General features: G+C 43.9%; 1 protein-coding gene across 1 annotated transcript in view; it reads left to right on the forward strand.

The window, feature by feature from the left end:
* Window positions 1–14,832, forward strand: part of LOC307246122 (phytanoyl-CoA hydroxylase-interacting protein-like) — a gene marked incomplete at both ends in the record, with an annotated part of 53,969 nt that overhangs the window by 1,028 nt on the left and 38,109 nt on the right. The gene's annotated exons all lie outside the window — the stretch shown is intronic.

Consider the following 14,832-nt stretch of genomic DNA (forward strand, 5'->3'; position numbering starts at 1 on the left):
TTATTGTTATAAAAAAAGTTCAGAAATTTGCATTTATTTGCTGTAATGTATGTAACATTTAATTATGTCACAATAGCCAAAATCTCAGGCAATATCTACAGCCTCATATCACAACATTAATATTGATTTCAATATATTGTGTCTCAATTTCTATATGTAATGTAGCTGTTTGGTTTTTCACCACGACTATATAGGTCTCATTTTCAGATGCTTTTCCAATGTATACAAAACACAGAAATCTGGAAGTGTTTTTTTCAAATCAGGGGTCCAGCCTGCAGGGTGGTATCCCTATTGTTATTGCTCAGCCATTTTTTTATCTTGAATGTGTTTTTCGAGCTAAAAGTAGAACACGACAATGGCAATATGCCAAGACATAGTTGAGGTCTCGTTAGAACCTGGACGTTTCAGATGTCTGGTTTGATCAATATCGATCTACCGTTGGTGAAAAAATGTCATAATTCCTTTCGTTTCAGAAGCGGGCAGCTTTGTGACATCATTACTGGGGATGGTAGCTCAGGAGGTAGAGCTGGTCGTCTAGTAATCTAAAGGTTCCTGGTTTGATCCCAGGCTCCTCCTGCTAGCATGCTGTAGTGTCCTTGAGCAAGACACTTAACCCCTTATTGCTCCTGATGGCTGCGTCCGTCGGTGTTTGAATAATTGAAAGTCGCTTTGGATAAAAGCGTCTGCTAAATGTAATGTAGTGATTATTCAAAGTTATATTAGCCTATTATTAGTATATAAGCTTCGTCTTTCGGAAGCCATTCCCTTCCAGCCACTTGCGAGTGCGACAGCTAGACAGACAACTTTAGCCGGAAGCTGCGTTTAAGGTAAACTCGGAAAATTGTAACTTGTGCTGCTTTTTACAAAACCCTGAAAACTATATCGTTCATAGAAGACATTTTCGCACTACAAGAAGTTCTAAGAACCATTAGAGGACCCGTCTCTTTCTTTTGTGTCTGCACGATATGATCCAGGAATGACCCTAATTGTTAAAGCACTGCTCTTGGGGGAAATTTAAACTAAATGACAGAAGAGTAACATTCAGTGACGTAAGTGAATGTTGAGCCAGTCGTAACTAGGGTTGGGCACCGAAATCCGATGCCAGCATGGCAACGGCTCCTTGAATCTTGCCCAGAGCACCAGAAATCATATTTTCATCATCATCATGATATAAACATGCAAGGTAAACACATTGCAAAAGACTGAAATGTGATGAATAAGCAAAATCATTTCATTTTCACGTGCCATGGATAGTAAGCTGGCAGAATTTAAATGTTGACATTCCTTACTCCCCCCCAAGTAGGTCTGAACATACCCCGTGTTTGTGTCCTCACACATGGAGTTCACTTGCAGCTCCAGAGCAACAGGTCTGAATCGTGTCTTATTTTAGTCCTAAAAGTGTGAAAGATCGATAAAATGTCTCTGAGGAACATGCAATGTTTAACATGCAGTGAACTTCCACTTGAGACATCATGAACCGATGTCATACAAGTCCGGTTTACATCTCTGGGTGCTCATTCGCATCAGAGAGTTGCGCTGTGTAGATCGCATAGGTATGCGGTCGTAAGCCTCCCTAAATACGTCTCACACACACGATCCTTATGACTCTGTGTTTTATATATATAGCTATGCCAATTGATAGAACAATTCAGTCACTGTTAAAAGAAAATGATGAAATGATGTTTATTAACTATATCTGGTAATACATGTGCAATTATAAAACAGGGATCATGGTATGCAGCTGTTGATACACAGACAAGGAGCAAAACTGGTCTGCATGAGTATGAATCACCCAGTAGTTCTGTAGCTTACTACAACAATGAATGGATGCTCGTAAAACAATGAATGGCTGCTTGTAAATCTCGAAAACTCGGTGTAACTCGTTCTGCGTTTCACAGAATCCAGAAAACTGTTAGACATATCTAACACAACTAAACCCTGTGTATTTCAGCCTGCGGCTTTATTTGTTTGTTTGTTTGTTTGTTTGTTTATCTATTTATTTATTTGTTTGTTTGTTTGTTTGTTTATTATTATTATTATTATTATTATTTATATTATTTTTTTTTAATGGAGGGGGGACAGATTCTCTGTGATAAGGGCTCTGTGTTGTTAGAGAGAGAGAGAGAGAGTGAGAGAGAGAGTTGGGGGGGGACTGTACCTCACTCTACCTGCATTCGTATTCATACCACTTCTTTTTCTATTTTGAATGGTTCCACTCTCACACACACACACTCACACACACACACACACACACACACACACACACACACACACACACACACACACACACACACACACACACACACATACACGTACACAAAGGCTGATGAGGAGAGAGAGAGAGAGAGAGGAGTGGAGGACATTTTGCATAGTCATGGGAGAGATTTGGAGTAGCCTTCCGTGTCTCTTGACTTTGGTGTAATTGTTATTCTTGCAGGGATCCCATGGGGGGGATGGGGGCCACGCCGCATGGAATTCAAACCTAAAAGGGTATTTGAATCAGAGCGAGTCACTTATTTTAAGAATCTAAAGGATCCAGTCTTTTTGTGTTGTCGAGTCCATGAATGCGAGTGTGGTGTGAGAGATTGCCGGGTGTGCCGCTGAAAGAAATTCAAATGTAATTTTAAATAATGGAAAGTAGCTGGTGTGTTGCAAGATCCAAATTGCAAGGCTGCACTAATTCATCTAATTCATCTGCTCCAGAAAGAACAACAGCTCTGTGTTCATCAGAACAAGCTAAAACTGAAAGTGAGAACTATTGGTAGTGATGTGAGGTTCGACCGTTTTTTGAGATTATTCGGCAATTGATGAGTCGTTGAGTAAAGAGTCGTTCAGTTTTTTCGACTTTTGGTTTGTTTGGTTCAGATATTGGGTGAGTGAGGGAGGACTTCCCCTGAACGATGTACGAGAGTCAGAAGAGTCGACTTGGCTCCAAGTTATGAATGGAAATCTCCTAAGAATAATTTAATTCTGTCAAAATTGTTTATTTTGATGAAATGCAGAGTGTAAATCAGTTTCAATATGAATTGTGCCAAATACTTTTTTGCCTTGGCCTGTTATTTTGTCCTTAGTAATATGCCTGCTCGCCCACTTTTTTGCCGGCGTGACTATGACTGTAATAACTTAATCTTTGACTATTACTGTTCATGACGTAATGTGACGTGTTCAGTAGTTAACAGTAGTGCTTGACCAATATGGGTTTTTTAATGGCTGATGCCAATATTTAGAGAGTGGGGCGGCCAATGGCCGATATATAATGCAGATATCATGTTGTTGTGTTTTTTTTGCATCTGATAGAATACAACAATTTAATAATTATAAATGAGACTCCACGGAACGGGATTGCCCCTTAACTCAGTTTTGTTTACATTTTGTTTCATACAAGTAGGAAACACACAAAAATAAATAGATCTAAACTAAAAACACAGGAAAACTGCTACAGGAACACGCTGCGCTGTCTGGAGGAGAAAAAAAAGTCCACTGCAATTCTCTGAGTTAGGTTTACGTTTTGCCTCAAATATGAACTATTTCCAAACAGCACTCCAGCTATTTTATTTCAAAACTGGCCACGTAGGCTCTGCACTTGTCATCTTAAATGAGGTAACACCTGAACAAACTGGAGCGAATGAGACGAGTGAAGACAGCGAGTGAGAGAGAGGAGGCAGGGCTATGTGGGCACTGCAGCGGTATGAGTGTCCACTCACTGTGAGAGAGGTGAGAGGGCGAGGAAGCAGCTACTACTGGTATATCGATAATGCGGAAAATAACTATTGAAACTGTCTCAAATATTCTCAATTGATATGTATAGACCACACTAGTCTGCAGGCATTTTTATTTATCGGCCTTGTAAGTATTGGCCGACAGATTAATCGGTCAACCACTACTTAGTAGGATACTGGTGTGCCAGGGTGTGCCATTGTCAAAAAATATGCAGGAAGACAAGGGAATGCAATGGCAAGGCAATGGGTTTTTTTTTTCTTCAAATGACATATCCTTATATTTAAATTTCTTCTGACACCTATTAAGTTGATACTGTAAAGCTTCGGGTTGGCTGGCATTCACAAAAGAGAAATGGATGATGAGTCATATCCTGGGCCTTCCGTGTGCTTTCTGCGTTTCTAATAATTGTCTGATCCTGAATTTCAAGGGATTACCGTTGTGTTCAAAAACTCTTCGAATGTCAAATGTCTGTCTTATTTCCCAGTTTGACAAAAATTCACAAGGAACAGATGCACCACCCCAGAGCTTTGAAGGCCACGGTCGTCCACGATTCTCTAGGATCACCTACATAGTGGGTAGGTTAATTAAGGGTAACCTAGATAGAAAATATTAAGGTTAAAGAGTGTCAGTCTGCCTTTGCCTAAGACTTGAGATACGGGCATTCAAAAGGGTACTTGGCCCGGGGCTTTAAAAGGGGAAATGGGAAATGTATATAGATAAGCCCAGAAGTGACGTACCCCATCAAGAGTCGGATGGCTGCAATTTTGCCTCTTTGGTTGAGGCGTGACATTGGGAGAATACCCCACGATTTAAATAAAGCACCTTCATGGGGTTTGAGGCCGTGCTGTTTCCAGCCCAGCAGCATGGCAAAGAATACGTTGATGGGTACTTACCGATGGGGAATTCAACTCTTATCTTGGACCATTGCATGGCCTTCAATCTCCCTGGAGTACTGAAGCTTGTGGGGCTTTAAGACCCACTGCTTGACCTGGAACTGACTCAACCGCAAAGAGATGGAGAAGGGGACACGGTATTGAGGGAATGTCAATCCCCCCGAGGGTTGGTCATTGTGGCAGACGCGGGGGCGTGGTTAAGCCACACGCTGTAGGGGACCGGGCCTGCTTCTGCTCGCCACGGCGCAGCTGTATCGGGTCTGCCTAATCAGCACCATTCATGCTGATTGGTCGGATTAGTCTGGTAGAGTCTTCTTATGTTTTGTTTTGTCTTGCAGTGGGGATCGCATGGTGCAGGATGCTGGCCACCTGCGGACCAGAGCACGACCTATGGGAAACCCAAACTTATTAATCCTTTCATTTTATGTTCCTGTTATGGCCAGCGAGCCTTTTTTGTCCCTAGTTATTATTAAAAACTCACTAAACAATTCATGAATGGAGTGAATGAAGTTTAACCCATGGACTCATGGGCTCCTATTTGATCCTGAAGAATTTGTGTTTAACCATGAACAGAAGCCCTCAGCACGTTACTCCTACAGTACCCACAGTACACAGGACTCCCTTGTGGTTTGAGGCACCCCGTGCCCCCGCACTCAAAAGGGATCAACTGGCTGAGTCGCCTCCTTTTCCCCATCCTTTGTATAAAATGTTGACGTTCAGGGTGCTTGAGCGAATAGAAGTGAGCCCTAATGAGCAAAGGAGACATGAAGAGGAGCTGGGGAAAGACTAGGAGAGATGGAGTGAGAGAGGTTCGGGGGTTTCTTTTGATCGCAACATAAATGCATCTGAATCACTAGTGGCTGTAATTTAAGAGCTTTTTGATGCGTCACACTTCACCTTGCAGCCACAATGATTATTATTATTATTTTCAATAGACTTCAATGTTCTTTACACCTTCTCCATACTCTAAAATGCTACTTGATTTTGATACAAAGAAATGATAAAGTCACCATCAAAGTCACGATTATGGATTTCACCGAGCAACATTATTTCACTGTGTTTGTTCTGACTGTTGATGTCTTTCTCTGTGCCAAAAGACTCAAACGGGAAATAATTATTGACATGCAAATTATCCAAGACACAATGGGCCTCACAAAGTAATGGATTCTGTGAACCTTGAATGCAAATGATTCACCTTGAAATTTGGTTTCACACAACAGGTATTTGATGTTTGACAAAATTTTATATTCTTCATTTTTGTGTGACGCATCTGTTACTGTTTTAGCTGGTGGAAGTAGAAGATTCAAGATTCAAGATTCAAGAGGTTTATTCGTCACATACATATATATACTTTCATACATATATGCAGTGAAATGTAATGCAATGCACCCGGAGATAACACACAATAGGTCCTAGGGAAAAATGTCTTTCTAATAGACCAACTAACTGATTCCTAAAACGTAATACAGTAAGTAGAATATATAGAATAAAATGAAAATAAAAATATATAGAATAAAATAAAATAAAATAAAATAGATAAAAGGAATAAGCTTATGTATATGGAATAGGCAATTATGTATATACAGATATGTGCATTAAAGTGGCATGTGAATGAAGTGAGGTAATGTTAGTGGGATAATACAGCACAGTATACAACAGTACGGCGCAGCAATACGGAACAACCCTGAACAACCCTGAACAATGACACAGTATGCGGTACAGTATGCTAAATACAGTACAGTAAGGTAGTGGAGCCTATATGTGTGGCTCAGTGAGGACCCCTGGTGAGGTCAGCATTGACAGTTCTTATGGAACAGTCTGTTGTTGGGGTGATGAGGATCCTTCATGTTCTGCGGGCTCTGCTACTACACCTCCTGGTGTAGTAGCAGAGGGAGGGAGCTGGACATGTGCTTCCCCACCCTAACCACCTGGGGCCGGGCTGTGAGGAAGTCCAGGATCCAGGCACACAGCGGAGTATTCAGACCAAGCTCCTTCAGCTTGACAGCCAGTCTGGTGGGGACTATGGGGTTGAAAGCTGAATTGTAATCCATGAACAGCATTCTCACATAGGCCCCCTTCCGGCCATCCAGGTGCGTGAGCGTGGTGTGCAGTACCTGGGAAACCGCGTCGGGAGGCGCAGATATAATCCTTAATCAGCCTCTCGAAACACTTCATGACCACTGAGGTGAGGGCCACCAGACGGTAGTCATTCAGGCAGGCAGGAGAGGCGATCTTCAGGACATGAAGGACGGTGGACCTCTTGAAGCAGGACAGGACCACTGATTCAGCCAGGGAGATGTTGAATATTGTAGTGAACACCGGAGCTAGCTGGTTAGCACAGGTCTTCAGTACTCGCCCAGATATGCCGTCTGGGCCCGCAGCTTTCCTAGTGTTCACCCGCCTCAAAGCATTCCTGACCTCGTGCACGGACACTGAGAGTGCACGCTCATCCCCAGCGGTATAACTCAAATTAGCCGGCGAGCTAGCGGTGCTGTTGCCAGACTCAAACCGCGGATAAAAGGAGTTCAGTTCGTTGGCTAGGGAGGCGTCCAGACTTGTGGCTGGGGAGGAGCTGCTCTTGTAGTTTGTTATAGTCCGCAGCCCCTCCCACAAGCGTCTGGTGTCCCCCTGCTCCATCTGTAGCTCCACAGTCTCTCTGTACGCCCGTTTAGCATCCTTCACCGCCCTCCGCAGATTGTACGACGCCGCTTTGTAATTGACCATATTTCCGGATACGAGACCGTCGTTGTAAGCGGCAGTGCGAGCATTCAGAGCGCAGCGGATGTATTTATCAACCCATGGCTTCTGGTTTGGAAATATCCAAACTTTCACCGTGGGAATGATACTATCTGCTACCGTAGTCACAAAACTCACTTCCACTGAGAGACCCAATTTTACCAACATTAAGAAAACATCAATTCCATGTACTTCAGAATACACTCCTTTTTAAACATTGTGGAATAATACATACAGTATATCCTTCAAGTGGTTAACCAAGCATCCAAGTACACTAGTGTCAATAAAACCACTTGCCGCAGTTATTTCAAAAGCATGGTTAAGTTACAAGACTTGTTCCCTACGAACAAATTGCGATTTTTGCATCACAAGGTCATAGAAAGCTGGCTGTGAAAAAAGGGACAAGATTTGCAAATTAAGGTCTGATGTCTGAATTACATTGTAGCTATTTTTCTGGTGGACTACTCCAAAGTCCTGAGGGAACAGAGAGTGATTCCACATTAGATCGATTTCTTATTTTAACACATTTTAAGCACCGATACCACTACGGGAAGTGACGTCGGCCAAGTTTTTTATTGGAACTGGGCTTAAAATGAAGTAAATATGTCATGTATTTCAAAGTAACAGCGTTATTAACGCTAACGTTCGATGTCATCATATTCACCATGTGTCATTTATTGTTGTCAAGTCTTGGGGAAATATATAAATCCTCCATCTGGATGTGTATTATTCTTCTTTATTCAACTGAGGTTTAGCAGGCTCCCGCTGTCCACGTTGCGACCTAAAACATCATATTTAGTTTGTCTCTGCCACAGAATGACAGTAAAAGTAGAAAACGTTGAAATAAAATGGCAGGTAGGTTGCTAAGCAAGATCAATACTGCAAATGTGATTTTTTTTTAAGAAAGAAATTAAATCCTTAATCTTTCAAAATGAAGAGCATCCAAAACACACACACACACACACACACACACACACACACACACACACACACACACACACACACACAAACACTCAAATTCTCTCTTCAGCTTTCATCTTTGTTCTGCATCTCTTTTGCGGCATCTTCCCTTTTCTGGCTATAATGCTTCATCTCATTGTGGTCGTGGCGGTGTGGAAAATGCATCTATATTCAACTCAACTTCCAGTCATTTAGGTTTAATGTGATGCCTCGAGCAGAACACTGAGTGCACTGTGTGTGTGTGTGTGTGTGTGTGTGTGTGTGTGTGTGTGTGTGTGTGTGTGTGTGTGTGTGTGTGTGTGTGTGTGTGTGTGTGTCTGTGTGTCTGTGTGTGTGTGTGTGTGTGGGTGTTGTGGGACTTTTACGCAGTGACTTTGTTGCTGACAGAGGACAGGAGGTGTTTGTGCGTGTGTTAAAAAAACGTCCATGCATGTTTGTGTGTGTGTGTGTGTGTGTGTGTGTGTGTGTGTGTGTGTGTGTGTGTGTGTGTGTGTGTGTGCGTGTGTGTGAGGGTTTCTGTCATTAATCCATGTTTGCATGTGCACAGTCGACACTGTGTGTGCATTTTTAGCATGTTCTCATTTGCGAGAACACCTTCTTAGAACATTGATGTTGTGACTTGAATGCATAGATAACGCAATAATAACCAATTACTGTATATACTGTATGTGTGTGTGTGTGTGTGAGTGTGTTGTATCAATGTGCTCTATCAATACTTAAATATGCATGTAGCCTCGGGGCCAGATGTGTCTCTGTGTTCATAGGAAAAGCCCATCTGTGGGTAAATTGAGAGCCATTACCAATGGGTCATCATTAACTCATTTACATGGGACCAGCTGGGTTGGTGTGACAATTAACGGTAAATAAAGACGTATCTTATTATTGCGCTAGGAATTCTGGGAAATCTAAACAGAAACAAAAATATGGCCAGATTAAGCTCGTGATCATAAGGGATTTTCAATCACGATGTTATGATGAATGACAGATGCTGCCATTTTAGTAGAGCTATGGTCATCACATTTATAATTAGGGTCTTTTATTTTTCCTGTAGAGGTCTTCCATAGCGAAACTACCCCAAAATATTACAATCTAACCCCTCTGCGTTTAATGTACCTTCTCATATTATGATACATTTTTCTGCAGATTGTCATGTTTCTCCATTCCAAGAAGAACTAAAGAGGTTTCGGCTGGAAACCGCCACCTTTTCTTTTCTTGTTGGTGGCAGTATAAGTATTAAATAACAATATTTATTTCTTCTGTTTACAGCCACACCAACATTTGTTTCTCGAGTTATTCACTTGCCAATGGTAAATGCCAGGGACACATAAAACAAGTAAAACAGTTTAAGTTAAACCCAAACATCAAGTTTCAATTTAATTGACTGACATGTGCACTGTGCTCAGAGATTCAGATTCTGGTCCCAACCTCAGTATTTCAGTGCGATGTGTTCTATAAAAATACAAGACATAGACATACCAAGAAATACATATAAAAATACAAAAATAAATATAACATTTCAAAAAACTTAGACATACCAAGAAATACATATAAAAATACAAAAACATTTTTTTAATACAAAAATTAACATAAAAATACAAACAAACAATTTGTAAACAAATACATACATATAAAATGAAATAAAAATCTATCTATCTATCTATCTATCTATCTATCTATCTATCTATCTATCTATCTATCTATCTATCTATCTATCTATCTATCTATCTATCTATCTATCTATCTATCTATCTATCTATCTATCTATCCATTTTTCATCTCTTCCTGTTCTTTCCATTTCCACACTTCCTTTCTCTCCCTGATCTCTCCTTCACCCCTTCTCCCCACCTCACCCGTCTCTCTCTCTGTCTCTCTCTTCTGTTTACATCCCTTTCTTTGTTCTCACCATCTGACCTCATCTCAATAGGCCCCTTGTATGGCTTGCTGGGTCTGTGTGTGTGTGTGTGTGTGTGTGTGTGTGTGTCTGTGTGTGTGTGTGTGTGTGTGTGTGTGTCTGTGTGTCTGTGTGTGTGTGTGTGTGTGTGTGTGTGTTAGCCATGCCTGCTGACAGAAGCTGGACTTTTCAGGAACCTGTGTGGAAAAGTGAAGGAAGAATATGAATCCTGTGGATATTACGGATCGTGCTGATATTACGAACTGTATATAATTTCAACTGGAGTTTGGCATTGGCTACCCTTATTTTATCAAAGAGAACAGAGATTGGAGGGTGCTCCAAATGGATTATTATATGTTTAAAAACCAATTTAATGACATTTTTACTAGAAAGAATGCTTTTTGTCTGAAATCATCCCACAACCCTGTCTGGGGTTGAGTTGCCAAAGTTGAAAATGTCTGCAGTAAGTAGTAAGCAGTAATATGCAAAGGTATATGACGTAATATGCAAATGTATCTTTATTTTCATAGCACTTCCACAAATTCATTAGCAACCTCTTTGAGAATACAAGAATTGCCTGGGCCTGGAGATGGTATCATCTACACTCTACTCTTTAAGCATCGTGTTGTCTCCTCTATGGGAGATAACAAATAGGAGACACATTGCTGCCACCTGCAGTGGATTTCAAAGGTTACGTCGACTCCATGTTGTTTTTGGTGCTACACAACAATGAGCGAAGAGCCATCCTGAAGTTAAGTGGCTGGAGAACCAAGTACCACCGAGTGATCCATGTGTTGGGGTCTTTCATGCAGTGGAGCCACGTATCGGGCGTGGTCCGAAAAGAGGGTGAAAGCATGTCTCAAAAGGTAATGGCGGAGGGAACTGACGACCCACTTGATCGCCAGACACTCCTTCTCCACTGTGCTGTACCTCGACTCCCACTCTGAAAGCTTGCAGCTAAGGTACAGAACCGGCCACTCGCTCCCCTCTACCTCCTGGGGCAAGACTGCTCCCAGCCCTCTGTCAGTCTTCATACAGAAAGGGAGAGAAAAGTTTGGGTTAAACAGCATTGACTTCCCATAGAGAGCTGATTTCACCTTCACAAACGTCTGTTGACACTTCTCCCTTCACTGGCCTGGATCTGAGCACCCTTTCAAGTTAAATCAGACAAGGGGCTGGTCAGCTCCGAAAAGTCAGTGACAAACCTCCTGTAGTAGCCGACCAGCCCCAAGAACTGCTTCACCTCCTTCTTGGTCTTGGGTAGGCCTTCACCCAAGTGATACCCCAGATAACGTCCCAGACTTCTTTGGGTTGCTGGTGAGGCCCGCCCCCCTCAGAGACTCCAGCACTGCACCCACAGCACTAAACAACTTGAACGGAAGCACACAAAATTGGTCAAGACCGTGCAGAGTGGAGAAAGACGTTTTTTCTTAGTCCTGAGACAAGGGATCTTGGGGTCTTGAAAAACTGAGCCTCACCTAACTGGTTGAGAAGTTCGTCGACCTGGGGCATCGGGTCGGTGTCGAACACCGTGACACTGTCACCTTCCAGCAGTCTGCGGAACCGGACTGACCCATCAGGCTTACCCACACCATGGGGCTACTGGGTATGGAGTCAATCGTATACTTGTCTATCACCCCCATGTCCTGCATGGCCTCCAAATCCACCTGCACAACCTTGTGTTTATGCTCGGGCAGGTGATATGGTCGAGTACCTTCACCCCCGAGGCCGTGTCAAGCTGGTGGTGAATGAGGGACGTGCGGCCTGACTGGGGAGAGAAACATCAGAGAAGCGACACTGAAACGCTCTGGCCCTGGAGAGAGATGGTCACTAAACAGGGCCACAGTGAGATCAGCTGCCTTTGGAACCGCAGGCCCCAACTCATCCCACTCAACCACCCCCACGGCCACCGACGCTCCCTCCCTCCATTCCTTTAAGAGGTTCAGGTGATAAATCTGCATCACCCCCCCGTCCTACTGTTCGTCCTCATAATGGACTTCTCCAACCCGCTGTATAACCACAAAAGGCCTGTCGCAGTTCTGCCGGCCACACGCCACCTGAGTCGCATTTTCAGGGCCCTCGGACACAGAGACACAGACAGAGATGTTGTCCAGACCACACCAGTTTATTGTAGGGAGTGGCAAGATGTAACAAGCCGGGACCAGATGGAAACTTGTCATGACAGAGGCTCTCCCCGTGTGTATGTGAGGATGGGTGATTTACTTGTTGCTCACTAATTCCTCTGACGAGCAACAGGTGTACAGCCACCCTAATCCTGGGCCCAATTAACTAGACCCAAGATGGGTGTGGCTGCTTAAACCACACCACCCCCACACCACAAGGCCCTTGTCACTTTGCGAGTAATTCAGAGCTGGATGCAGAGAGCAACACCTTGTCTCCAGTGTGAATTGCCTGAGCCAAGACCCCTGTCATATTAGCGGCACTGACGATCCTGTGCTTGGAGAAACTTCTCCTGTGACAGCTGTCGCAGCGTCACTTTTCTCTCAGGTTCATGATGTACTGTACCTCGTTTTTACTGGTGCTAGGCCCTTCCTCCCAGGTTTCCTTAATCAGGTTTACTACACCCCGGAGTCTCCTGCCAAAAATGAGTTCAAAGGGAGAAAATCCCACAAACAGGGGGTCCAGTCATTTGTCCCAATTAAGGCAATCATTATGAACAAACTTCTGAATCATGTTTTCATTGTTTTATTGAGACTAAGGGCAATCCCCAGACTAAGGGCACCAGGCCCTTAGTCTGGGGATGGTAAACAATGGTCAGAATTCAGCGGACACCCTCTTATTCGTAAAAGTGTGCGTGACATAAAGGAAGCACCCTGGTCGGTCAGGATGTCCATCAAAATCCCAACTCGGGAGACATTCCCAACTTTTGGGTGTAATACTGCTCAGGAGCACTGCTTCGGGGGTTGCATAATCCACTAAGACTAATACAAAAGGATACCCACGAGCACTGCGGTCTGATGGCCCGGTGAGGTTGATACTGATTCTTTCGAATGGGATATCGATTAGTGGGAGGGCCCTCAACGGCGCTCTCGGCATAGCCGGACGGTTGACCAATTGCCACTCAGAACAGGCGGCGCACCACTTGCATTTATCTGCCCAAATGTCTGGCCAAAATCAGGGAGTTCAACAGACGGAAACTAACTGCAGTCTTCACCATATGGTTTTTCCCTATGTGATGAATTTCAAGCTGGACCATCAGATACATGTGGATAACCCCATGCATACAACAAATTTCCACCTGTGCTGCCTCCACCAAATCACCGGGTTGATCCAGGCGTTGCTGGTCAATCATCTGTAAGCAGCCAGAGCCCAGCAAAGCTAGCTATCTACCGGTTGCTGGAAGGGGGGGGGGGGGGGGGGGGCTGGTGGGCCGGTGTTCCCAACTATGTGGCCGACCTCCATCACGAGCCATCCAAAGCGGCTGGACCCCTGGCTGGCCTGGGCATTCTGGCCGCTGGTATTAGTCAGGGCTTTGCTGATTCCCTTGATGGTCCCAGGCCCAGGCCTCTCACCGGCTCTCAGTGTTACGCTGCCGCTTGGACATAGACCTTAGTGTGAGATCAGTAATGTCCGTTCGGTGTTCTCCCCACCTGGTCCGGAATCACCCTCCGCAGGGCCCTCTAGCCAGCTTGGTCCTCCAGGGGGAGAGCATGGGTGGCTGGGCTTCTCCCGAAGGGAGGGGAAGGAGCCATATCGCATGGTTGGTTGGCTGTATGCCACAAACTTGTTTAAGGCGAGGATGTGCTTTTATTAATAAACTGAGGGTGTGCTGGCCAAAAGGATAAATAATAATAATCACAGGCAGACAGAAATCAGAGCGAACAAAGAGTCAGAGCGTTCCTGGCCTCTCCTCTGCAGCTAGCTTGTGGACAGCTGCCAAGTTTCGTACACTGATCCCTCACTGCCAGACAGACAAAACATTTAGAAAACTTCCTGCCCCAAGCCGGACCAATCAATGCCGATTGGGCACTGATTCAGCCAATTCTGGGCAGATGTGTGGTCGCGCTGCCGTCTGCAGCCCTTAACCACGCCCCTTGGTCAGCCACATGGTGGTTTTCTTAATAGCTTATTTCGTGTGTTGTATACCCCCAACACTGAGGTCATTATTTTCAGATTAACCACAGCCATCATCAGAGCTGAGGGACAGCCATTACCAATCAGAATCAAGCATTCCACAGAGCCAAATTATATTTATTCAACAATAATTGGATAAGTGGAATTCCATGACCACTGATGGACTGTCATTACAGGACTGGGATGTTCTACTTATCACTCTGCTGTATGAGGTACTGTAGAAGCAGCGCTATCTGCTAACTATCCTGCCGTTGGGAAATGTGTTTGGCAATACTTACTTCCAGGATCCATCTTTTAATTACCATATATATATTATAGAACTGTAGCCAACACTGATCATTGCCAATGTTGTGTAGCGCTTGGGGTCAGGTCAGCATACTCCCTGATCTCTTATGTGTTTAATCCTGCAGAGGCTTTGAAAGGCTTGATTGAAAAAGACACAAACACACTTTCCATTAAACCCCTTGCTTCAGTGTGTATACACCTGGTACACTCCACTGGTACCCTTCACAATGAAATACTGCTCATCATTTTACA

The sequence above is a fragment of the Zeus faber genome, assembly GCF_960531495.2.
Source record: "Zeus faber genome assembly, chromosome: 20".
Taxonomy (NCBI): Eukaryota; Metazoa; Chordata; class Actinopteri; order Zeiformes; family Zeidae; genus Zeus; species Zeus faber.